The 26693-nt window shown below is 37.6% G+C and overlaps 1 pseudogene; it reads left to right on the top strand.

The window, feature by feature from the left end:
* Positions 1-5569: 5569 nt before the first annotated feature.
* LOC118714984 lies at positions 5570-5930 on the top strand (annotated as a pseudogene).
* The last annotated feature ends 20763 nt before the right edge of the window (positions 5931-26693 follow it).

The following is a 26693-nucleotide window of genomic DNA, read 5'->3' as shown; positions in this document are numbered from 1 at the left end:
CCTTGACTGGAATCAAACCCAGGACCCTTCAATCCCCAAGCCGACGCTCTATCCATTGAGCCAAATCGGTCTTGGCTATTGGTGTATTTTTAAAGAGAGAAAGAGAGAAACATCACACATGTGCCATCTAGGGACCAAAAGTGGGTATGTGGCCCTGACCAGAAAATGAACCAGAGACCTTTTGGTGCACAGGATGATGATCAACAAGCAGCCACCTCAGCCAGGGCTGATCAACCTAGTTTTAATCCCTCCTCTCACCCCGCTTCTAATCTTCATCCTTTGTGATAAGCAGGATGATTCTGCCTATCAAAAATACCAGCAAAATTTACTGGACTCCATAGCCGAAGTTCTCAGAGCACATTCACCTGCACCAAGTCCCAAAGACAATATCAGTGGAGGTAATACCCATGAAAGGAGATGCTCCTCTTCTCCAGCACTTCAGGTTCTCAACATATACTTACTAAACTGGGCATATATCAATAACAGTACTAAAAGAGGCATTATAGGGATGCACAAGACAGTCCTGACTGTGAGGAGCATAACTTCCTTAGATTGTAAATGAGTGCATTCTATGTTAGTGGGCAAGTTAACATATCTGTGGTTAAATAGAGAAAAATTAATTTTCTTTATAGAAACAAGATGACGCTGGCCTCATTAGGAGTTATAGAACTCAGTTTCATACAGAAACATTATACAGTGCTGTTATGTCAATTTCTTCACTATATGTATGATAAACAGGAATTCCAAAGAGAAAAATTATTTCCCCAAGGACATAATCTGTCAGAGCTGTGTCTGCCCCAGCCTGTGTATAAATCAGCAAAACAGAAAGTAAAAGCTTAGCTAATGTCAACTTGTTAATTCTGTCTACCACCACCCAGAGGTGTCACCCAACTGTACTAGTTATTTATTGTTACATAACAAACTACTCCAAACTTAGCAATTTAGAACAACAAATGTTGATAATTTTACCCTTTCTGGTGGTCAGTAATCTAGGAATGGCTTAGTTGGGTGATTTGGGCTCAGGGTCTCTCAGGTATCAGCTACATAATCTAAGGTTTGACTGGGTCTAGAGGATCCTATCTCATTCACATGGCTGTTTAGGGGATGCTTCCTCCTGTGGGTCTATAGGGCTTCTCATGGCATGGCTTTCCCCAGAGCAAGCAGTGGTCAGAGGGAGAAAGAGAGGGAGGCATGGAGGGAGGGAGGGACTATACTGTTTTATTGATACAACTTAATCTTGGAAGTGGCACACCATCATTTCTACCATAGGCCACTGGTCACACAGACCGATCCTGGTACAATGAGAAGACTACCGAAAGGTGTGAATACAGGGATCACTGGAGGCCACCTTGGAAACTGGCTACCACAACAGACATCTCAAAACCCTGGGGTCTTGCTCATACTTGAGAAGATGCATCACTTTCAGCAAATCATACCTTTCTAATCCACAAATGACCCAGAACTCTTCCTGAGGAATACTTTCCACACTTTCCCAGATCCAACCTGACTGCCTTATAGTTGATTTAATAGCTATCTCAGTTCTGGATGCTTTGTTCATATGTTCATGCAATAATATTTTTAGGAACTACAACATGCTAGGAAGTGACTTGGGAACTGCGAATACAATTGTAATGAAGGTGTCACTTCTGCCCTAAAACTATTTGACAAAAAGAGATAGAGAAGAAAATTGGAGGGGGGTGGGAGAGGGGTAGAAGAAGAGAAGAAAGATCAAAGAAATAGTGAGGGAGAGGAAGAAGGATGTGAGAAAGGCAACGAGAGGGAGAGGAAAGGAGATAGAAACCAACACTGAAGGGAAATAAATGCAATCACGGAGGTGTTTGCTTGTGATGTCCTGCATTAATTCGTCTATTGGAGTTTTACAAGGGGAAAAAATAGCAAGATGTTTGCTTAACACACAAATCCATATGTCCAATATACAGTGTATTGACATTTAGAAATTTTGCCCAAATGTAGGTATGCTTTTCTTACTGTGCAAGATACACCCCAAATCAGAGGTTCTCAGGTCTTTGAGTAAAGAAACTGGTGAAAGCATTGGACCCTCTTTCATGAAGAAAATGAAGAGGCAGGCACTGGCATACACACACACACACACACACACACACACACACACACACACAAACACACACACATACACACACATATTTCTGGAGTTCCTGGGTCTAAGTTAAGAACTCCTGATCTTAAAATTATTACAAAGTAACATTATAAGTAATTTTCCTTGTTAGCTGCCTTTGTGGATATTCAGGACTGACACTAGTACACGCCTTGCTGGATCCTCAGGAAATGACTATGTCTAGCTAGGAATAGGCAGAAGATTAGGCTATTTTGCAATTTAGGATATTTTGCTAAGCTAACAGTTTCCAGCCTGAATGCAAAAAAAAAAAAAAAAATCTATCTTGGAAGGCAAAGGCATCTTGTCAAAAGACAAGCTCAGGTCAAAGCTAATCAATCTATATGCAAGAGCCATTTAGTCTAATTCTTTCATTTTACAGATGGGAAAACTGAAGATCCGGTAGCTGACCAGGCCGCTAATGCAATACAGCCAAACACTCAGAATTTATGTAGCCGTGGTCCAGACGGCAGGAGGCTTATCCACAGGGATCAGGATCACGCTTGGTAAATTGAGGTTAAACGCTCCAATCCAGAAAGAGAGCACTAACTGGAGCCAGATTCACTACAGATGCCTCAGTCCAGCAAGCTGTGGGGTGGACCTTGAATCAACCAAAGCAGAGGAAATAAGACCAGGCAGACAGTCTTAGGTGTGTATCCTAGCAGACATTTCTATGATCTTCATTTAATAGCCTGGGTTTCCTCCCCTCCGGAAGACACCTTGACACATCTATTCTGCACTACAGTGCTTTTCTATTATACCTGGAGGCAAAAGGAAGCTTGGATTTGAATGCCAAATTCCCCCTTGGAAATATAATTGAATGTCTCTAATATGCATAAAATCCTGGTCTGCTGCCATTTAAGCCTGGCATGTGTGGCTGGAAGACTTAGAAAATGCTATCAAAGGCAGGTGAGTAAATGGCTGCTATTGCTATCCCACTGCTGATAGGTTAGAGCTGACTTACAGAGCACTGTCCAGGCTTTGCCAGGCCTACAGTGCCTAGTTACACAGAATTGCCCCCTGAAAACACAAACTGCTGCTTGAGCAGTTGTAAACTGATGCTAAAGGGAGCTGTGAGCAAATATCAGATCGTTTTCCAAAAGCTTGGAATGAAATCTCCTAAGTCTAAACTAGATGTCGAATGCCTAGTGCTCCACCAGAATTGGGAGGAGTGCTCACCTTTTCCCCATTTCTCCTTAATCCTGTATGGACTTTTTTAAAAAGTAAAAATAAAAAGACTCAAAGATTGCAAAATTCATTCATCAGCTTCTAAGCCCAATCACAAATTTTTGAACAATTCATTTTCAAATGTTCCCAGATATAGATTCTCAAAATAAACACCAACTAGTATTTTCCCTTTCAGTTGAACTCTGTCTGCTACCTCAATCTCGGCAGCATTTTGTTCTCTGAAATTCACAAAGAGCCTTTTTCAAAAGTCAGAGACCATGCTGTGTAACAGGTGGGATCACACTGCGATGACCTGTTGATAGCACCACAATTTTAAACTTTGCTTTGTTCTCTGAGCTGGAAAACATATGCAGCAAGTCATTTAGATTTTATTTGAATAAAAAATGAGCATAGCCCTAGCTGGTTTTGCTCAGTGGTTAGAGTGTCAGTCTGAGGACTGATGATTCCGGGTTTGATTCTAGTCAAGGGCATGTAACTCAGTTGCAGACTAGATCCCCCACCCCAGTAGAGGCCCCTGCAGGAGGCAACCAATCCATGTGTCTCTCTCTCTCACATCAATGTTTCTCTCTGTGTTTCTATCCCTCTCCTTTCTGCTCTTTCTAAAATCAATGGAAAGATATTCTTGGGTGAGGATTAACAAAAAAATAAAGAGAATTTTTTTTTAAAGAAGAGTTAAGTACGACAGACTTTTTTGGGAATGGACTCAGAAGTATGCCATGTGATGCTACCTCAAAATCTATATGTATAAAAGCCTAATATGTAAAGTGTTCCCTCAGGAGATAGACCGACCAGGAGTTTGATCACTCACTATGACGTGTGTTGACCACCAGTGGGCAGTGTGGAATGAAAGAAGGACATGGTGGGCAGCCAGCAGCTGCAAAAGGGAGGCCCCAGCTGGCAGCCAGCAGCCACTAGGGACCCTACTTGTGCACAAATTTCATATACTGGGCCTTTAGTAAATAAATAAATATAGTGAACTGTTTTCAACATGAGAAATGGAGCATTCCTATAGATTATGTTAGTTTGAAGGAGGAAACTCCCAAAATGTCACTAGCCATAGTCCATAACTGACAAAATGGAGAAATATAAAGTGAATGTCACTGTGCTCATTTTTGTTGCATTCTATTTTATGAATCTACTACAACTGATTTATCCAGTTCTTTCCAGTTTGGAGCAACTGTGAATAATCCAACTGTAAATATTACTGACAGGAATCCTGATTCACATGTGCCTCAGAGTTTCTATGTTACACAGGCAAGGGAGGAACTGCCAAGGTCTTCCCCCACATTGTGCCAGGAGGGTTTCAAAAATGGTTGCACTATAAATTTTGCACCCACCTGCAATCCTTACTGCTATTCCTTTTCACCACCACCAACAAAAAATAAATGTCACATTTCTAATGTTTTTCAAATCTGGCAGGTAAATGGTGGTATTGTTTAGTGGTTTTTTATTTTATTTGCATGTTTCTGATTACAAATGAGGTTGTACACTTTTAATATAATTTTGGCCATTTAAGTGTCCTCCTTTTTGAAATCTCCGTTCAAATATTTTTCCAATTATTCTGTTAACTTATATCTACCCTAAAACCCCATGAATGAATTTCACAATAATATTAAGCAAAAGTAGCAAGACACAAAATAATATATTTCCAGTTACATAAAGTTCAAAATCAGGCAAAAACAGAAAGAAGTAGTTGGTACTAATATTTTAAAAAGCAACGAAATAATTACAACACAATTCAGGAGAGGTTTCTTCTGATTGTAAACAGATTATTTGGAAGAAATAAATTCTGTTTCCTGAGCTGTCATTGTTTCTGAAATTTGGTCAATAAACTCATAGTGATCAGACTCTTGAACACTGGAAATTAATCAAATAAAAAATAATCCTATTTTGAAAATAGAAAGAATCTCTATATAATTTTATGTAGAATCAATAGCACATAAATAAAGCATATACAAAGGGTGATGGCAGGTAGTGGTAAGAAATTTCAATATTTAACAACATTTTATTTTTGTAATTTAAAATACATACTCAAGCATACAATTTACACATTTACTTGAGAATACTTACAAGTATTAATAATGTGTTCTTTTCTCTCCCCATAATTCAGTGGGAGGGCAGAGAAAGATAAAGGAGATTTGAAATATCTGACTTGAACTTCAGGCATATAAATTAGTCTATCTTTAGAAGATAATAAATATAAGGTTATCTTTAGGGCAACCGTTGAGAAAACTATTTTCAAAAATTCTAATGTCCCATTGGCAAGCCACAGTTATGGGACCTAATGACAGAGCATATAAAGGCAGTGTATTCTTTTTGACAATTCATTTTCCTACAGACTATCCCCTCAAACCATCTGCTAGTAAGGTTGAATTTACAAAAATTTATCATCCAAATATCAACAGTAATGACAGCATTTGTCTCAATATTCTAAGATCACAATGGTCTCCTGCTTTAACTATTTCTAAAGTTCTTCTATCTATTTGTTCACTGCTATGTAATCCAAACCCAGATGACCCCTAGTAACCAGAGATCACCAAGGATCTATAAAACAGACGGAAATAAGTACGACAGAATATCTTGGGGATGGACTCAGAAGAATGTCATGTGATGCTACTTCAAAATAAGAATAACTGCCCTAGCTGGTTTATATTGGTGGTAAGAGCTTCAGCCTGAAGGGTTGTGGGTTTTATTCCAATCAAGAGCATGTAGGTCAATTGCAGGTTCGATCCTCAGCCCAGTCAGGTATATGTAGGAGGCAACCAGTTGATGTGTTTATCTCACATCAATCTCTCTCTCTCTCTCTCTCTCTCTCTCTCTCTCTCTCTCTCTCTCTCTCTCTCTTTCGCTTTCTCGCTCTCTCCCTTCCACTGCCTCTCTCTCTAAAAAAAAAAAAAGGAAAATATCCTCATGTGTGGATTAGAGGGTTAACAGGATTAACAAAAATTTAATTAATTAATTAATTAATTAATTAATGAGAATAGCCTAGATTATAGCTGGAATAAACTTTGATTACTGCTCCTTTTTTTAAAATTTCCTTTCCAGCTGCTCTCCTTGCCTATTTTAAATTATTTTTTTTATCTCCCTTCATTCATCCACATGCTCATCTGAAAAGATTTAACTTCTTCCCACTTTGGAAAGTAACTGCTTTTAGAAACTGTAAAGTAGTTATAAGAGAACAGTTGCCCAAGAGTCAGAATTTTCTTTTAAATGGAGCATGTGTATGATGTGGACATTGTCTTCACTCTAACTCAGTTATGATACTAAAACCATTCCTCACTGCTCTAACATGCTGAGAAAATCATCAGGGGGAAGAAGATGGATGCTCTGTTGTCCCATCAAAGGAAGCAGCATTATTCTAGCAGCATCCATTCTTGTTTAAGCCTCTCAGTGTTAGAGATCTGAGGTTCCATGGTATACTTTATGCTCATAACCAATGTGACTAGAGAATTGGTATTGAATTTATAGCATCAACAGAACAGAAAATGTGATGTATTTTGTGCATGTCACTAAAGGAATGACCTGTTCTACAGAGAATGAAAATTGGAAGTCAAACATACTTTGTATTCCAAAATAGGGTCTCAAACGTTTTGAAATTTTTTACTTAAATTGTCAGGAGGCTTAGAGCTATTAGTTAATCTACCTTCTAATAAACTGTTTAATATAGCACTGAATAAATGATGCAAGTTGTCAATAGATGAGTGATTTACTTATAGCTCTGCTAGTAATTGATCTGATTTTCTTTAATAAAGTTGCATAAACCAAAATAAATTCTATAAAAATATATATAAAAACACTAAAGTAGAGCAAAATGTAACACAGAAAAATGTTCAAGTAACCCATAGGTAAGGTAGAAAAGGGGAAAAGGAGAAACATAAAGCAAAGAAAACAAAGTGACAGACTTGACTTAAATCCTAACATATCAAGAATTTCATTAAATATAAAGGGTTTAAATACATTAATTAAAACAGAAATCATCATAATAAATTTTGTAATGACCCTACTATATGCTATCTACATGAAACTTATTTTAAATATATTAATACAGTAGCAAATATATATACAATGGAAACACCAATCAAAAGAAAGCTGCTTAGCTATACAATATCAGATTATGTGATCTTCAGAGAAAAGAAAATTACCAGATACAGAGAAGGATGCTGAGAAAGTCAATTTACCAAGAAGACATAACAGCCCAGATGGTATGGCCCAGTGGTTGAGCATCCACTCATGCACCAAGGAGTCGCAGGTTCAATTCCTGGTCACGGCACATGTCGGGTTGTTGGCTCAATCCCCAGTGGGTGGTGATCAATGTTTCTCTCTCATCAATGTCTCTATTTCTCTCTCCCTTTCCCCTATCCCTTTCTCTCTAAAAAAAAATCAATGAAAACATTTTTAAAATAAGACACAGCTATACTGATAATAACAGAGCTCAACAGCAAACCTTACAATAACAAAGCTCAACAACAAGATGAAAAGGATGAGGAGGAAAAGATAATGTTCATTTTTAGGGCAGCTAATATGTGCTAGACCCTGTTTCAAACATTCCACATCTATTATTATTTCATTTAATTTTCACCCAAAGAAATATAATTGCAAAGTATACATTGTTATCTCCATTCTGCATATGAGAAAATTAAAACTCTAAAGAAGTTAAGCATCTACCACAAGGTCACACTGTTAACAATTCTCAGATCAAGTTCTTTTCACTCTTAATTCTACTTCCTTTAAACACTTTTAGAAAATAATGAATATCACATATAATACTGCAGTTCAGCATCTTTTTTTTTTTTTTTTTTTTTTTTTTTTTTGCCATAAAGCCTCAGATCAACTTTCAATGGAGAACAAACACTGGATTCTCAATGAGTCACAAGAATAAAGTGACACTGGAAGGCGTCAGTAGGTACAAGGAGGGAACAAATAGAGTCTGTGACAAGAAGCAGCTAATTATGGGGAAGATAAAAGTCACATTTGACCACAGTGACCCAGGCAGTCAAGACTGCCACATAAGGTTGGAAAAGGTGGGCATAACACAACTCCATGGGTTCCATGTACATATCTAAAAGCTACTGTTGTATAAATGGCATCACTGGGGTCTCAGTTCACAACATGCCCTGCACCATTCATGGCATCTCTGACACTAATTATGCTTTTGAAAGTCATATACTCAAGTCTGCAAAGATGAAAAATGACCATTATAGCATCTGTCTAGACCCTGGTCTCTAGAGCCAAAACAATTGTCCAATTCAGTGAGTTAACACCCTAGCAAGTTGAAAGAGCAGTGCCCAGACGGTTGTATTGAATGGGCCAGGAAAAGAGACCCTCAAAGTATAATAAATCAACAAAAGATTGTAAAACTTTACCTTGCCAAGCAATTATTTTCTTCTCAAACTGTCATTGTCACCAACATAATTTCCTGAAACAATATTTATGAACACATTTTTCTTATTTTGCCAAGGCTTGAATAATGTAATCATGGATCAATACTGGTCTATAAAAGAGCACCTGGAAACCACTAAGCTAGCAAATTCAGGATGGAAGGACCAGAGAGAAAAGGCAGAAAGAGGCCTTTTGCATTTGTATCTCTTCCCCACAACCTTGTTCTTTTCTGCAAAGTCAAAGAATGCTCATTAGACTTTTAAAATAATATCTAAGACTCATTCAGACATTTGACCCATAAACCATCTTTGCTTTAATGGCAGCTATCAGCACCAAACTTTCACTGAGTCTTTCCAAGGATACCATCACCAATACTGTTACATGGGAATGTGGGCCACAACAGACCAAGATTGTCTAGGAGAATCCAGGACCAAGAATGGCAGCTAAGATGGAAGTTTTCTATATATCAAGAGTGTACTATAAGCCTACTCTTTTATATAATACACTATCTGGGGTACTTCAGAGCATTTTTAACACACCCTAAGTGTTCAAAAACATTACTTGGGTTAATTACAATTGTTGAATTGACAATGCAAGGCTATCAGATCATTTAAGTAACAAAATACCCAAGATTCCAAGACCTTGCAAGTATAGAGACAGAGCCCAACATGAAGAAGAAGAAGAAGAAGAAGAAGAAGAAGAAGAAGAAGAAGAAGAAGAAGAAGAAGAAGCAGCAGCAGCAGCAGCAGCAGCAGCAGCAGCAGAGGAAGAAGAAGAAGTAGGAGAAGAAGGGAGAGAGATAGAGAAAGGAATGGGGGGTTATGTAAGTGAGTTTGAATGCTTGCCTTGGTTTACAAGCTGTGTGCTCTCCGGTGTGAACTGTTTGGCCTGCAAAGTTCATTGTAGCCTGAAAGAGGTAAACTCTCTGCAGTGGATCTTCTGCCTGAGTGAGCACATGTGGTCAACATCGTTTTATCTGAGAAATCCATCCTTCCCCTTTGACTGTTTCTGATGGCAAGGAGCCATTGCTTTTTTTTTTTTCTTTCTGCGCAGTACTTCAGAAAAGAAAAAAGAAAAAAAACTAGTCCAGGAGAATTTAAAAAGCAGAAATCAGTCTTTTGATTCTGAACTCTGCCACTTGCTTAATATGAGATCTTGAGGGAAAAAGTCAACTTCACAAAACTTCCATTTTTGACTTGTGGGATGATAGGAGTAGCATCTACCTCACAAGTTTTTGAAGATAAATGAGAAAACCCATGTTAAAGGCACATTCTATGCTGAAAGTTTATGTAAATGTTGAGTTTTGCTACCCTTTGGATAACCCAATTGATCAGGGATTTGGAAGAAAATTTCTGAGCTCTAATGTATGATAGCAACTTTGTTCTTTTAAGACTTCAAAGAGGGACGAGAGGGATCTGAAGCTGAACATAGATAAATAACATAGTAAGAAATTTAAAAACATCATTTCTGATAGAAGGGAAAAATTGACAGGTTGTGTTATTCTCCATTAGTGTTATCTATTAATTAATATTATATTTTCATTAAAAAGTCAGAGGAGTTATCATGGCAAAGAAAACACTATTTAGTCCTTTTGTTTATTTCCTACTGCCTTGTGAAGAGGAATTCATTTCAAGTATCAAAAAGCTCTGACAAACACTAGGAAAGAATGCTTACATTCATTACCACCTAATGTAATACTTCCAGTGAATAGCTTCCTTGCATCTTGTAATAATTATAAAGAATTGGTAGGATTCTCCACCATGAACTGGGGTAAATGGAAAGTGATACTTGTCATCTTCTTGCAACAAAGATTAAAATGAGCAACCCAACATCTCCCCTAGAGAACGCCTCTTTCCCCCAAAAGAATGACAACTGAAAGTGGGATAATAACGATTTCACCTGAATGAAAGTATTTCTCCCCTTGCTTTTCCCAAAAAGAATTGTTTTTAAGGCAAATAGATGATAGCCTAGCTAGAGAACAGAAGGTATATAGAGAGAAGTTCTGTATGTATCTTTACACACAAGATAAACCAGCTTCTAATAATTCTTCCTCCCCTTTGTTCTGTTCTTCATCACACCATTTTGAAAACTCTAATAGCTCCACATAGTACAAATGTTTTAGCTGGTGACAGTCCTTCAGGATCTCAGCTTCAGCCATACTGAACTATTTGCTGTTTTCTAAAGAAGTCCTATTCTCTTCATCTGCGACTTTGCTCCCATTTTTCCTTCTGCAAGAAATGTGGCCTAGGGCTCCCATCCTCTACCTGGACAAGTTCTCTTTGCACTGCAAGTCAAACAATTCAAAGCCTGCCTCTTCATGAAGCCCTCTTCTAGACCACCACTTCTGGCCCTCCCAATAGAATCACGTGTCCCTTATTCTATAATCATTGTCTGCTCAATTCACTTTTAGAACATTTATTTTGTGTTTAAGCTATTTCTATGTGTCTATCTCTTCCTCAAGACTGTTAACTCATTGAAAGTATTATATCTGTTATAGCATCAATACACAGTAAAATTTTACACACTTAATAAGTGTGTCTTAAATTAATGCATAGTTCAACATTTGGCAAATTACTCTGCAAAGGACAGGATAGTAACATTTTAGGTTTTGTGATCCATTTAGTCTCTAGTAATTCTGCTATTGTAGTCTATAATAGAGCCATGATAGAGCAAAAGCAGCCATAGTTGATATATAAATAAGTATTATGTTTCAATAAAGCTTTGTTTACAAAAACAGGGAGTGGCTCAGATTTGACCCATGGGCCATAGTTGGCTAATCCCTGATAAACTAAAAGAAAGAATTAATGAGAAAGCCCTCAAAAGTTCTTCTCTCAAAGAGGATCTTAAGCCCAAAAGGAGATTTGATTATGTAAGAGTAGAAAACAGAGCCCTTTTAAATAGAAATAAAAGTAAAGAAGTGGCACCATAACATTCCTCTGCAATTATGGTAAACATGCATGGTTAACATGCATGCATCTGGGAAAGTACAGGTCCATCAAGCCTGCCAATCTAATGCTTGCTAATATCATATTCTCATAAGTAAACTTTTTAGTTCATAGATTAAGAATGCCTACAAATAGAGGGCAATACACTGCCCTATAGGATCCTTTTTTCCCCACTGTGCTCAGGAGGAGCTAAATACCAACGAAAGATGCTAGCCACCCAACACATGATTGTCTATACCAGAGAAATGGGGAGAGAGAGAGAGAGAGAGAGAGAGAGAGAGAGAGAGAGAGAGAGAGAGAGAGAGAGAGAGATGGAAATTCCAGTCATAGTCTCAAGGATGGGTGATATTTGGTAGAATTCCAACAAAGAGAGTTTGGACAGGTAGCCCTCAAATTAAAATGTATAGGGAATGTAGGTGACACCAAGAATATATATCTTTTTAATTACAAGCCACAATACCATGCTAAGATTGTTGGATAAAAAGTACATACATTTCAATAATATTTTGTTTTAAGACATAATTCTGATGCATATATTTTTTTCTTCTTCATGTTATATTTTCCTGGGGAATTTCTGGGCACAAAAAGGACAATCAAAATTTAAAAAGAAAACTACAAAAGAAAAGTGTTCACTTAGGTTTCTATCCTCCATTCAAATGGAGATCCAAACTTTGAGATGTATTTCCAAATGCAAACAACACAGATAAAATGTTGGAGAGGTGCCTGATCCCCTTCTCTGGAAGGTAAAACATCTGACAGCACTACAAATGCAGCCAAGTCATCATGTTGGAAGCAGCAACATCATTCCCAGCAGCACCACCTGGTTTCTGCAGGATGGATTAGATTTACGTGTGAAGGGGAATCCGGAGAATGGAGTTGCACACACATAAAAAGATTTCAGCCATAAAATAAGCTAAGCATGTTTACTGCCCTTTCAGGAGAAGTGTCTGAACAAATCAAATGGTTGTGTATATTCCAGCCTCCACACTTCCCCCTTTTCCTTCTTTCTCTAAAAAAGTATTTCCAGATCTCAGAAGAGCTGGACCAAGCTGTATAATCTGTGACATACCAATTTATCACAAGAGGTCAGTGCCTCATGAAAAAAAATGTTGATACCATGGCCTTTTCTGCGTAATGGGTTTCAGAGGACACATCCTGACATGCCATTAAAGCATCTCTGCCCTTTTTTTCCTGGAAATGCCTTCTGTGATAAAATTAACTCACCCAGGGAGCACAGTGTAGGCAGCCCATTGACCTCACTTAAATGGACTTCTTTTATAGAAAGGCCACTATGGTAAACCACTTGGAACCCAATGATGAGCTTTTGGCCTGAATTTCCTGGACTAGCTGTTAGTACATCAGAAACCCACCTGCAACTTTTCCCCTTTGGCTGTAAAAACACAGCAAAACATAATAAAAGCTTTGTGGATCCTTAAATCCCATTCTCTTCTCAATGAAAAATGATTCTAGTAATCAAAGCCATGAAAATATCACCAGTCTATTTTACTATTGAGAATAGAAGAGCTCAACTTTGTTTAAGGACTTCTTAACCTCTTTTCTCAACACCGAGGCCACACTTTAGTTAGTAGTCCTTAATTTTTATTTATATCTTATTAATGTCAGGGATCATAAATGAGCATAGCTTTATGGATCAAACAGAGCAAAAAATGAGTGAGGTACTTGAGAATACAGTAAACCAGAGATAGAGCCACTAGTTAGTTCCAATCAAATATTACCATAAAAGAGTATGTGCAAGTATTGTCAGCTATGTTGATTTTCAGGGATTTCAAAAATACAGATTGTTATATATGTGTGTAGATTTTAAATATTTACAATTAATTTTTTAAAAGAAAATTTGGTCCCCACTGTGGGCCAACAAAAGATATTTAAGATTCAGCTCTCCCTCATGATTCATCTTGCCTTAATGTCAATAAAGAGATAAGTGTTAATTCTGTCAAAAGTGAAGAACCATAAGAGATAAAACACAGGGGCCAGTGCTTGAATTTACCACTATCTAACCTTGGGGAAGTTCAGAGGCTGAGGTACCTCATCTGCAATGTATTATCAATAAGATTTTTTAAAAACTATCTACAGCAGCAAGTAGCAGAGGTGTGATTTTTTTAAATATAATTCTCTTTGAATCTTAATGTTTTAAATATCAATGCAAATGAGAGCAATAATTTTGAAATTCTAAAAATACAAAGATATTGAATAAGATAAAGAAACTCACCAAGTAAAGTTTACTTTAAAATGAATCTGCCTCACAGTGATAGAGTAGTATGTTCTTTGGGTTCCAAGTGAACAAAAAGTATTTATTGCTCACAATCAAATATGTATATGATGCAAATTGTATATGTTTATAAACAATATGCTCTAAGAGCTTTCACAAACAATTAACAAAAATGATTTATTGCCGCAGTGTCTAACAATGCATTCTATAAGTAGGCAGTACCTTTCAAAACATTCAACAAAATCATAAAAATTCATAAATTATCAACCTTTTATTTTGCTGGTTATCTCTTTCTATGACTGCTGAGAACTTTGCTTGTCATTTAGATTCCAGTTATTAGAAGATACAAGATTTTAAACCTCCTAAATCAATTCAGAAATTAACCCCAAGGTTCTCTACTAAATATGTTTCTTTTTCTAATAAGCTTGGAGCTGAACGAGGTGTGATTATTCCTACAAGAGTGTAGCTCCAAATCATTAACATACAAAAGAGAAATAACATATCCAGAGGGCCTTAAAATGCATGAATTAGCATATACAACATATAAACAAAATATACCTATTAACATTCTAAGACCACAAATTCTCACATATACCAGTTCCTTGTCCTGATACAGCTTCTTTTATTCCATTCTCACATATTTGAAGCAATTGAAGGGCTTAAACTCCTATTAATTTCCATTTAAACTATTCTCTTTCCTTGACAGAAGTCTAGGGGTGAATCTTAACACCTGACTTTAGAACAGTGTTCAGAAGAGACATCTCTATGCTAAAGATAGTTGGCTAGAAACATCTGCTTTAACAAGTTTCCATTATATAAGACCACTATGGCCACTGAGAACTTTGCAAAACCATGAAAAAAAATCTACTTAAAAATACTCTTTCCTCAAACTTAGTATGACTTAAATGAGCCATATTCAGTCTCATTGAATCTCATTATGGCTCAAAATGAGAGATCACTCTTCATGATTTCTTTCTCCAGTCCATCAATCTACTACTCACTATGTCAAACCACAGCACCTTTTTTACCTTAGGATTTTGTTTTCATTGTGGAAAAGTTTACCATTTTAATTCTTTTAAGTGTGCAATTCAATAGCCTTAAGTTGAGTTGCACATTTAAAATAATAATTAATTGCACAAACTTATATTTAATAATATAAATGTGCAACAATCACCATTATTCATCTGCAAAATTTGGTCATCCCTAATTGAAACCCTGTATCCACTTAAACACACGTTCCCTGTTTCCTCCTAACCCTGCTTCTTGTAGCCATTTTCCTATATTTTCTCTCCATGAATTTGACTATTATAGGAACCTCATAGCAGTGGAATATACAATATCTTCCCTTTGTATCACTTAATTTCACTTAGCCCACAGTATCTTCTTGGACTTCATTTCACTTGCTTTGCACTTCACTCAAAACATTCTGAGGTCATTTTTCTCTATTATTTTGTACATATCTCTCTCAACTTTCCCTAACATTTCATGTATCAAATCCTGCAAGAACTTTCTAAAAGGTGCCACGAGCTTTCTCTCATTTCTTTACATTCAATTCTTACATATGCAAAACCTTCTGGAAACATGTTGTCACTTCAGAATTTGTTGGTGTCTGACAGATCCAGAGGGAAAAGTTCCACCTGCTCAGTCTAGTATGCAAAGCCCTTCACAGTATAGATTTCTCCTATCTCTGGCCCAACTGCCACTTACCTCCCTGGCAAATTTGTGCTTAATTAAGACAATAAGCCCTCTCACTCTACAAAGCTCATCTGGATATTTTTTTGCTACGCCATCCCATCTTCTATACTCTGGTTTGCTTGTCAATATGTATGTAAAAGCCTAAGCAACTCTCTGACCATTCAACCATCTGACCAGTAGCTATGACATGCACTGACCACCAGGGGGTAGATGCTCAATGCAGGAGCTGCTGAGATGAGGTGACATGCCAGCTGTAGTCATTGGGTGACACCCAATACCAGGGGTCATGGTTAAAGAGTAGAACTGGTATGGAAGCTGCTATTAGAAAGTTTGGCCATTTGGCAAACTACTATTCAAGTAAATGTGTCATCCTAATGCCCATAGTTGCTTCTACTGATGGGTTTGCATTTAACTTCATTTAGCATATCTTTCCTGGGCTGAATAATTGGATTTTATTAAAAACCACTTTCTCCTCATGTTTTAATACATTTCTACTTGCTTACAATTTATTCTGCTTCTATAGATGCAACAAATATATTTGTACCAGTGCACCATTACACAGGATGGTTGGCATCTCAGAGAAAAGTGCATTTGTGCCCTATGACAATGACTATGATCTTGGCTAGGTCACCGCTAATGACAGATATCATTCTCCCCAAAATTCATTATCTTACTTGGCATTAGCCTGTCAGATATCTGCTGACTATATTTCCCTTCTGTATGTTTTTCTTTCACTCTCTCTCACTTTGGATTATGCATTTGGTCTTTTTCTCCTAGCTTGAGGTGGTCCATTTTCCCTACATATTCCCTCTCAGGAAATAATGATGTTGCAAATGCTGGATGCTTTCTAAAAATACACACATGCTCACACTCATCATCATCATCATCCTCTCCTTCCAGCCCTGCTCAATGTGAGCCAGGAGTCACATTGGGATGCCCGAATGCAAACCATTTGGGATGCATAACTGCAAGAGGCTAGGAGTCAGATGGCAAAAACTATCATTTGAAAAACAAATCCATGTGGGATTTGTTTTTGGCCCATCAGCAAAAGAGCTCCTCACGCTGCAGACCAGAGTTAGCAGGTGAATTGTTCTCTTGTGCAGAATTTGAGCTGACTCCACTCTCTTAGAAAGAGTCCCACGTAAGAAGCCTGAAAAAGGACATAAAGGACAAGCCCTCAAATGCTTTTCTTTTGCAAACACAAACTAGCTTTTCTACAGCCCTCCCACATTCTACCTGAGGGAGCTTGAGGTCAGAGTAAAGAGATTCTATCCTCATGGATTTACTCAACAATCTAGAGTTATTAAAAGCATTCACTTTTCACTTCTGTCCCAATCATCCTCTTATCCTCCCTTCCTATTTGAATCCATCCTCAAAAGCCCAAATCTTCCATGAAGCCTTCCTGGATTTACATCCTCCCTTTTCCAAGTCTTCCAGCACTTCCTGCCTCCAATAGACTTTGTTATTTTCTGCTATTGTACGTGATGGTTTCTGTGTCTGTGTCCTATAATATAATCTTCCCGAAAGAAGAAAACCTATCTAGTATTTTTTCATATTTTACACCAATATCTTACCTAGGATTAAAATGTACAAAATATTAGTTGATGGGTTTTTATTCCTCTCCACAGTCCAAATTACTCTCTCCTGCCCCAAGACTATGTCCAGAATATATTTTGTTACAATGTGTCTTCATCACAGTGAAGTATGTGTGTAAGTGTGTTATGTCTACCAGTCAAAATTTTGATTTCAAAAAAGACAAGGACCAGCAAGCATGGATTGCATGAGCATGTAGCACCCAATTATGCTGCTAGGTTTATACGACCCCTTGAGTCCAAGTATCTTAGAATAAAAGCATCCTGGTAAGGAATTAACTGAAGCAAAGGACAAGACAATAGGTGAGAGAGTGGACAAGCCTTCAGGTTAAAAACCACAAAGACAGTTTTGGAGAAAGTGAAAAGTTGAGACTAGAAATTATAATAAAAGCCCCAAAGCAGAATATGGAGAATCCAGGATGCTGATCTTGCCCAGTATCTCACCAGTTCCTTAGCCAAGACAATTCAATGACAAGAACATAGTCTAGAACAGCGTGTGTCGCGAGATGTTGCCTGGTGTGCCATAGGTGCAGACAAGACAAGAATTTTATAATTTTTCACTATTTTGTTTACTTAATATTTCATAATAAAGTAATTATAAAATACTTTCTTTGTGTTTATTTGATTCCTATTCAAGAGAATTACTTTATATATAGTCAATATAGGCACAGAGTTAAATTTTTTAACATTTTCTAATGGTGGTGTGCCTCGTGATTTTTTTCATAAAACAAGTGTGCCTTTGCCCAAAAAAGGTTGAAAAACACTGGTCTAGATCCTTCAAGGTCATCGTATTTCAGAACTACACATCTTCCTCATTCCTTAGTGTGAATTCCAGTTTGTCAAATACACAGAGAGGAAGCAAACATAGCCACACTGTGTTCTCATTCCCTCCTCCTCCTAAGGGACAAAACACCTTCCCTGACTCTGCTGGGGTCCTGTACAGGATGCTGGATGCCTAAAGAGAACCAGTGGAGTTTTCCTGGAGCAACACTGCCCCAGCCTTGAAGAAGCTAAGTGACAGGATGATCTATTGGTGAATTACGTACAGACACCGTCAAGTACCATATTTTCCAAATCCATTCTGCTTGGCTCCAGGATAGGAGAGGAAACAGGAAAGAAGGCAAAATTAAATAAAAAGCCAATCAGTCAAAAACAGAAACAACCATCCAAGTATCATCATTGAGAAAGTGTGTCAAAGGGCTCTCGCTGGGAAATTCCTGCAGAATAACATGCCACCTTTAATATCTTACTCGTTTAAATCTGGAAAAAATAGAGTGAGAAGATAGCTCCTAATCTTTTCTATTACTACTAAACTCATTTTAGTCAGCAAAATTAAGCAACTTTTATTTTCTTGGCAAGTGAATAAAGGAATAACTTGAAAGCAGTTGAAGCTTTAAGCTTTCATTGAAAGTTACAGGTAACTGCCAAAGGAAAATCTTATCTCTTGAAAAAGCAAGTTCAGCACTTAGCTGCAGAGCTAGGAAAGTCTGGAGATAAGAAGATGTGGTATCATTTAATTAACAGCCACCCAATGATGGCTCAGAAGAGATTAATGCTGCTTCTTAAGAACAACCTTGGTCTCTACCACAAAATGTATTTTAACCTATGGTGTGCCTTCACCTTCTTCCTCCCTCCTTCCCATGCTTTAGAGACAATGTTCATATTCTCTCTCCATCCCTTTTCCTCTTTCTCCCTTTTTTCCTTACTAAAACTAGTCTTTAACTTTTTTTTAAGTGTCTATTTTCAGTCACTCAAGATATTTCTCACAATGTATAAACTTCTTGATTCTTCTTATGAAAATAAACAGCTGGCACTAATGATTGGTAAAGCAAAAAAAAAGGCATCTATAATATGAACTCAAATTTATGCTTTTAATGAAAGAATCTTTTAAAATCCAGAGGGATGATAGACATATAAATTTTTTTACTATAATGACTAAACCAAAAATGAAACTTTCAACTAAAATATATAAGAAACTGCTATCTCAAAAAAAAAAAAGAGATTTACGTAGAAATACATAGTGAAGAAAGGTGAATAAAAGTCTCACAGATTCATGAAAATAAAATGTAGCAATGTAATATAATCTATAATAATAAAGGCATAATATGCTAATTAGATTGAACATTCTTCTAGAGGAAACTGGGGCTGTGAGGGAAGCCTCGGTCCTGGGTGCCAGAGGGAAGCCAGTGCCAGCAGCTGGGGGAAGGAAGACCGGAATTTTGTGCACCAGGCACTATAATATAATATAATATAATATAATATAATATAATATAATATGATATAAGGAATGGAATGGGATGGAATGGAATGAAATATAGTCAGGAAAAAACATAGCATGTCACTTCGGTATTTGTCTCTCTTCCTTCTTCTCCATTTGGCTGCTACTCCCCTTCCTCCCTGGAGAGTTTCTAACCTTGTTAAAGATGCTTCCCAGGAGTAAAAAGCACCCAATAATATTTTTATGTGCATGTACCAGAGATTCTACTGAAATAGGTGGTTTTCTAAAAGATTAATAATGGCTAAAATAGAGCCATAAATATTTTATTACTTGAGTGGACAACAAAAACGGATGTGTGAATAAATCTGAGATTCCTCTCCTGAGACATGATTCAATACACTGTATTGAAAAGGTATTAAAGTCAGGCTCAAGAAAGAGTGAATTATGGGGACAAAAAGAGAACCTCTATCCAGTAACCTACTTTTGTGGATGTGAATCAACATGATATTAATAAGTATATAAAACAAAACCACAGATTAAATAACTCATAAGTACACAGAGAGCACATTATAGGAGGTATAATAAAATTTAATTTAGACAATTTAATTTTATTTCCCTGAACCTACATAATTTTTAAAACACACAAATCTTCTTTACATAAGCTACGAGTAAGTATTGGGTTTAGTAAAATTTGTTAAATATATTCCCCTATTTATCCCTTCTCAAACCACTGGGAAATCTTACAGCTTCCAAATTGAAATAGAATAGTTAGGTGTCTAGCAGGTAACAGACATTTTGACTTAACTAACATTTTATTTTTATATTCATATATATTAATATATTTATAAGTATCATATTTTATAGCTTTACTATTTCTATTCATCAAAATAGAAAAATAATATTAAAATTATTATAAAATAGTTACAAAAATAATATTAAAATAAAGATAATCAGTAATACCACAAAGCCTACTATTATCACTATTAACATGCTATAGTAGCAATATAATCCTCCAGATATTTTCCCTTCACATATTCATATGCCTTTGTACTTATGTATCTTTTTTTACAAAAAAAAAAAAAAGGATCATAATAGAGAGAAGCCCAAGCTGAAGATGAAGTGGAAGATGGTCCATAGGTGATTCAATGGCAGGTGATCTATCCCAAACATTCATTGATGCTAGTTTCATCTATGACTTCATTGATAGAAGGCCAAATTCTGCTCAAATAGTTCCAGAATTGAGAAATTCATTTGTGGCATAAAGCAACCAATATGATGTATGCCTTGTTTGGGCAATTCTGAAAAAGGGATCACATTAGCTGGTGTTGCTCACTCTGGGCACTAAAATTTTTATCGTAAAAGATAAGGGGTCCCCCGCCAGAGAACTTACAGGAGAATAACTGAAGTCAAGTCTTATAACTTCATAAAGGTGTCAGATCTTCTTTCTTCTGCTATTGTGAGCCATTAGGTACTGGTAGCATTGGATCAAAGGTCAAAGATGGAGATGGAATGCAGGGACAAAGAAGAAATAAAGGCAGAAGAGTGCAGAATACAGCTCGGAAAAGATGCAGGAAATAATAACCTGAGCCTAAAATTCGGCTAAGATGAGAGATGAGTAGCAGAAATTTTTGAGAAGAAACAAAGAGCTAACTAAACATACAAAGAGAAAAAACTAAGGAAACAGTTGAGTCAATGAAGATGAACATAAAAAAGGAAGTCATAAGTGTAAACTTCCAGGCACCAAAATGGCACCTTTCTTACCAGTGATAATTTCATAAGCAATGTAAATGTTCAAATTCTTATTCCCCTAATGTCTTACAGGCAGTATACATATACAACTGATCTTAAATATTAAGCAACAGGGAAAAGAAATTTTTTTCTATGGGTTATAAGAGTATAATAGCTCCTTCTCACTGCTATCTATCCTCCAATCTTCCTCATATTCACTACAATTCAAGAAATTGACTTTACCAGGGACATTATCTTGCTCAACTCAATCACCCCAAGGCCAAGCACAGTGCCTTCCCATTAGAGCAAATAATTTAATGGATGATAATTCATTGAGATATAGTATCCACCCAGGATTTGAGATAGTTAACCCAAACCTCTGTCCAATGTCCTCCTTTCACTACTGTTGAAGCCAATTTTTAAAGCACACATATCTCAAGTTATAATAAAAAAGTAACATTTGATTAAACATACAAATATTCATTTTATATCTTATTATAGAGAACACATGTAATTTATAAAGCAAGGTCAAGCTGTGTCCTTATTACAATCTTTCAAATTTGCCAATGATGAATTGAAAATCAGTGGCTATTAGGATTGGTACATTTCTGTTATTATGTGTGGCAATAGATAAAATATTTTTTAAAAAGTATGAATTGAAAGATGAGTTTCAATAGTTTGAGATGGTTTCATGAATAAGATAGTAAAATGTTTTGTGACATTTGGTATTAGAATATAAATTGATATTCTTTCACTTCCTCTCTTTTGGAAGATGTTCCATTAATATAGATAATATTATAAAACACTTTTAAAAAGTGATAACAATAAAGAAAAGAAATGATTAATTATGTGAGAACTTCAAGGCTTATTCTTCCTTGCTTTCATTGTAACCAAAGTAGAAAATCCCTTTAACATGGTGGTTCTGATTATTCAAAATTATCAGATTTATCTTTAAATACTGAAAGCAATGGTAGGGAGAAACAAAGTCCAAATTAATAAAAAGAAGAAAAGAAAAATGTTTCCCAGTAGTGAGATGGTCCTCATTTTAAGTGATATCTGATTTACTTTTGTAAAGTAGGAGGCTTGGGTTGCCCCCAGCAATGGAGATAGCCAAGCTTCCTGCTGCCCTGGCCTCTGCTGAAGGAGGGGCTGGGGGCCTGGGTCCCCAACTTAAAAATGGCCCTCAGCCCCTTACTCAGGCTGACCACGTCCCCATGGAGTCAGAGTCTCTGCTGGGGGATGCGGCCAGCCTGCAAACAGCCATCAGCCCCTCATCCAGGCTGGCCAGGCATCCCAGCAGGGACCTTCATCCTGAAGGAGGTGTGGCCAGCCTGAAAATAGCCCTCAGCCCTTCACCCAGTCTGGCCACGCCCACCAGTGGGGACCTTCACCCCATGGGGGTGTGGACGGCCTGCAAACCACCACAGACCCTTCACTTCGGCTGCCCCACGCCCCAAGGGAACCCACACCCTTATCCAGGATACCCTTTAAGCAAACCAGCTGACTCCCACCCCTGCACCAGGCTTCTATCTATACTAATAAAATGGTAATATGCTAATTAGACTGAGAGACCTTCCAGATGTTCTTCTGGACAAAGCCATGGTGACGGGGCCAAGGTAGAGGCAGTTAGAGGCCAAGAGGAGAGGGCAGTTGTAGGTGATCAGGCCAGAATGGGACGGTAGTTGTGGGTGATCAGGCTGGTTAGGGGGAGAGGGGGTGTAGGAAGTGATCAGGCTGGCGGGAGCGGGGGCAGTTTGGAGTGAGCAGGCCAGCAGTGGGGGGGGGGGGGAGTTAGGGGAGAGCAGGTCAGCATGTCAAGTGGTTAGGGGCAATCAGGCAGGCAGGTGAGTGGTTAGGAGCAGTAGTCCCAGATTATGAGAGGCATGCTGGTTTAGGCCTGATCCCTATAAACCAGCAATAGGACATCCTTCGATGGGTCCCAAATTGGAGAGGGTGCAGACTGGGCTGAGGGACACCCACCCCCATGTACAAATTTCGTACTCTGGGCCACTAGTCCTATATAGTAACAGCCCAGCATCCAAAATGTCAGAATGGCCAGAACAACCAGAGACCAGGCTGATTGCAGCCCCTTGCACCAGCTGGCCCCATCTCCCAACGGGGACCCCAACCCTAATACAGGGCCCCCATCAGGGCAGACCTGCTGGCTCCCACTCGTGCACTGGGCCTCTATCCTATATAATAAAATAATAAAATGCAAGTGGACTCTAACAGCAGAACAACCACTCAACCAGTCACTATGAGGTGCCCTAACCACCTCTTGGTCCCTTTCCTCAGCTGGCAGGCTCCGATTGCCCAATGGTGGACAGGGAACTTGGGGGTGGGTGGCAGGGAACACAGGTGGCGCCAAGCCAAGGCCCCTAACCTGCCAGTTCACCCCACATACAGAGAGCAACCGTGGCGGGAGCAAGGCTGGAACAGCCGACCTCTCTGTCCCTTCCCCCAGCCCTGAGGCTCTGATTGCCCAATGGCAAATGAGGAACTGGGGTTGGTGGTAGCTGGGGCCAGGCCAGCTGCAGGGATGGCCCTAATTGCAGGCTAGGCCTGTACCCAGGCACGAATTTCATGGGCCAGGCCTCTAGTATCTGTATAAATATATGCCGACATTTTTGCATTTGCATTTACCCCAACCAGCATAAATTTCATTTTAGCATCCATTATCATTTTAGTTCAGACTTACTCTTCCATATAAGACACCTCTGGAAATATGATCCAGAAAAAGTAACAGTGAAAAAATGAGAAGTCAAAATTCCCTCTTTCTAGGACTAGAAAAAAGTTCTGGGAGTTGAGCTCTGTCATCTACCTCTTCTGGCATATGTCATGGCTTTAAGAAAATGAGTCAACTTTATTAATGGACAGAATTGGCTTATGTCTTCTTCTTTAATTTCAGGGTTACCAACAGGCTCTTGGCTTCCCAAGCATTTCTCCACCAGTTAGGTTGCTGCCTAAAATAGAATTGCACCTTAGAGGTAACCCGGCTAGCTGTCTCCCCCATTTGTCATAAACTTAACAATAATCAACTCTGTGGCCAGTGACCTTTGGAAAATTTTAAAGGATACTAGTTAATAAAAATTCTCAATTTCCACTTAAAAACTATAACAGTGTCCTTTAACCTAACTCAATGGCTCACGAAGTAATAGAGTAACATTTCTTGGCTGAATCAATACTGCATTAAAGAAAGGTGCTATCATTGAAAAGTTATGAATACAAAACAGCTCAATGATGAATTAGTGTCATTGCTTGCTGTCTCTTTCAGTTTGCTTTCATTTCTGAATACAAGCTGAAAAGAGCCCTTCTCGGGTTCAGATGTGTCTGTGAGATCCTATTGGTATTCCATTCCACCCCGTGAAAATGTGTTTTACATCTTCCATTCAAAGCACTGCAGATTACAAAGAAGCAACCTAAATATCGGAACGACCATTGAAGTCTACTTAGTGTTTGTTAGTACATTCTTGAAGAGTTCGTGTTTTAAAAATCATTTAGTAACTTGTTTATCAAAGAAGGCAAATTATTCCTGCCAAGACACTTTTTTGCTTTTTTATACTGGAAGTCACAAAGGACTTTTTTCAAGGTTACTTAGCACAAACTTAGAGGTTATAAAAATTAAGCTTTTACAGGGTCCATATTATTGATAACAAAGCTCTTACAAATCAATAAAGAAGAGACAAACCCTAAATAGCAGCTATACTACCCAGTGGTAATGCAGATTTTTAATTTAAAAAAAAAAGGCATTTTTATCCATTGTTATTGAATTGTAGTAAAATCTTTCTGAAAAGTAATTAGGTAACTTTATACCAAGATCCTGAAAAATGCCTTATCCTGTGATAAAGCAATTTCATAAATAGGTGTTTACCTAAACAAGGATGAATAAATTTCAGGCAAAGGTAAAGAGGCTGATGTGTAATCTCCAACAGCATTCATTAGACCATCATTAGATCCCTGGAAAATTAGGCATGACATTAGAAGCCAACAGTAAGGGATTATTCTGAGCAGGTGCTATATATGGCCCAATAGCACAATATCAGGCATTTAGTAAAAATAAAAAATTTAAAAAACATTAATTAACTGGTTAAATATGAAAGTGAATGTTCCTTTTACAAACTAGTGCTGCTCAAAATGAGGTCCACAGATTGGCGGCACCAGCAGCACCTGAGAGGTTGTTAGAAATATGCACATTTGGGGTCCCCAGCCCAGACCCACTAAATCATAACCTTTGGGGGAGGAGCCAAAGAAACTATTTTAATAAGACCTCTTCTACATGATTCTGATGTAGACAACACTTGTGAAGCACTAGGCTAGAGTATTCCACAATCTTTTAAAAATGAAAATGTTGCAGCTTCATTATAATTTTAACAGTTTTTTCTACCTCAATCTCTATCAGCAGAGTAAGCTATTTAAGATTCTACCAATAGCCAGAGACTACTTCCCCTCTAAGCCCAGGTTCCTCTGGAAACCAAACACAGATTGGAGATGAAAAGTTGGAAAGATTTTATTAAACTTCCCCTGTCAAATTTTATTAGGATCCCTGCCGGGATTGTGACCCAAAGACTCCACATCCAGGCAACCGAACTTTGTTAAAACTCTGGCTGTATTACTTACTAATTTGGCATCCTGAACAAATTATTTAACTTCCTTCAGTTTTAATTTCTTCAGCTATGGAACTGGGCTAAATATACTTATGTGCCAATGTTTTAGAGTGGAGTTTAAATATTATAAAGTCTATAAAGCTCCTTAAGTAGCACATTAAATCCTCAACAAGTATTAATCCCCTTTCCTTAGATCAGTGATGGTTTCTTTACGATATTACAGGGTGTCCCCAAAAAATGTATATACACTGTAACAGCTAATAGCTCAATGTTGAAAATGAAATGTGTTTCCATAATTATTCAAAGTGTGTATAGACACTTTTTGGGACACACACACACACACACACACACACACACACACACATATATATAGAAGTTATGTAAAGGAATATCTTACCATTTTTTGGTATTTGTCATAGCGTTTGATAAAGGCTAGGCTGTTAATGAATATTCAATGATTGATTGATTGACAAGTGTAACGAGTCAGACTGAGGCAGATTAAAGAATCTGGTCCTTTGAACCACACTGTATTAAGCCACGTGAAAGAGAAGATGACTGCATAAGCCAGTTATCGTTAAAAAAAAAAAAAAGTCTGTGAACCCAGTAAAATTCACACCCCTTACCATGCACTGCTATCCTCCACTATCTGTGATTTCATTCTTCTAAACAAGATCAGATCTCTTCAAACATCTGGCAGGCTGCCATTAAAGCAAAAAAATACCTGGATGGTATTTACCAGGCCTTAAGAGATAACACAGAACTTCCAAATGTCCTTTGCATTGGCAAATGGAAGTGTTGAAAACACTCAAAGGAGAAAAACTAAAGGAATTTAGTTTTAAAATTTTTTCTAATTGGCAACACAATTGAAAAGATGACATTATGAGACCAATCTCAACATGAAACAAAAAAATCTATCAAAATGTGGCACCAACAACGGGGTCCAGGGGGCAGGGGAAAGGAGAGTCATGTAATACTTTAAACAA

Source organism: Pipistrellus kuhlii, unplaced genomic scaffold, assembly GCF_014108245.1.
Source record: "Pipistrellus kuhlii isolate mPipKuh1 unplaced genomic scaffold, mPipKuh1.p scaffold_m20_p_11, whole genome shotgun sequence".
NCBI classification, from domain to species: Eukaryota; Metazoa; Chordata; class Mammalia; order Chiroptera; family Vespertilionidae; genus Pipistrellus; species Pipistrellus kuhlii.
This window is presented reverse-complemented; position numbering and strand designations above follow the sequence as displayed.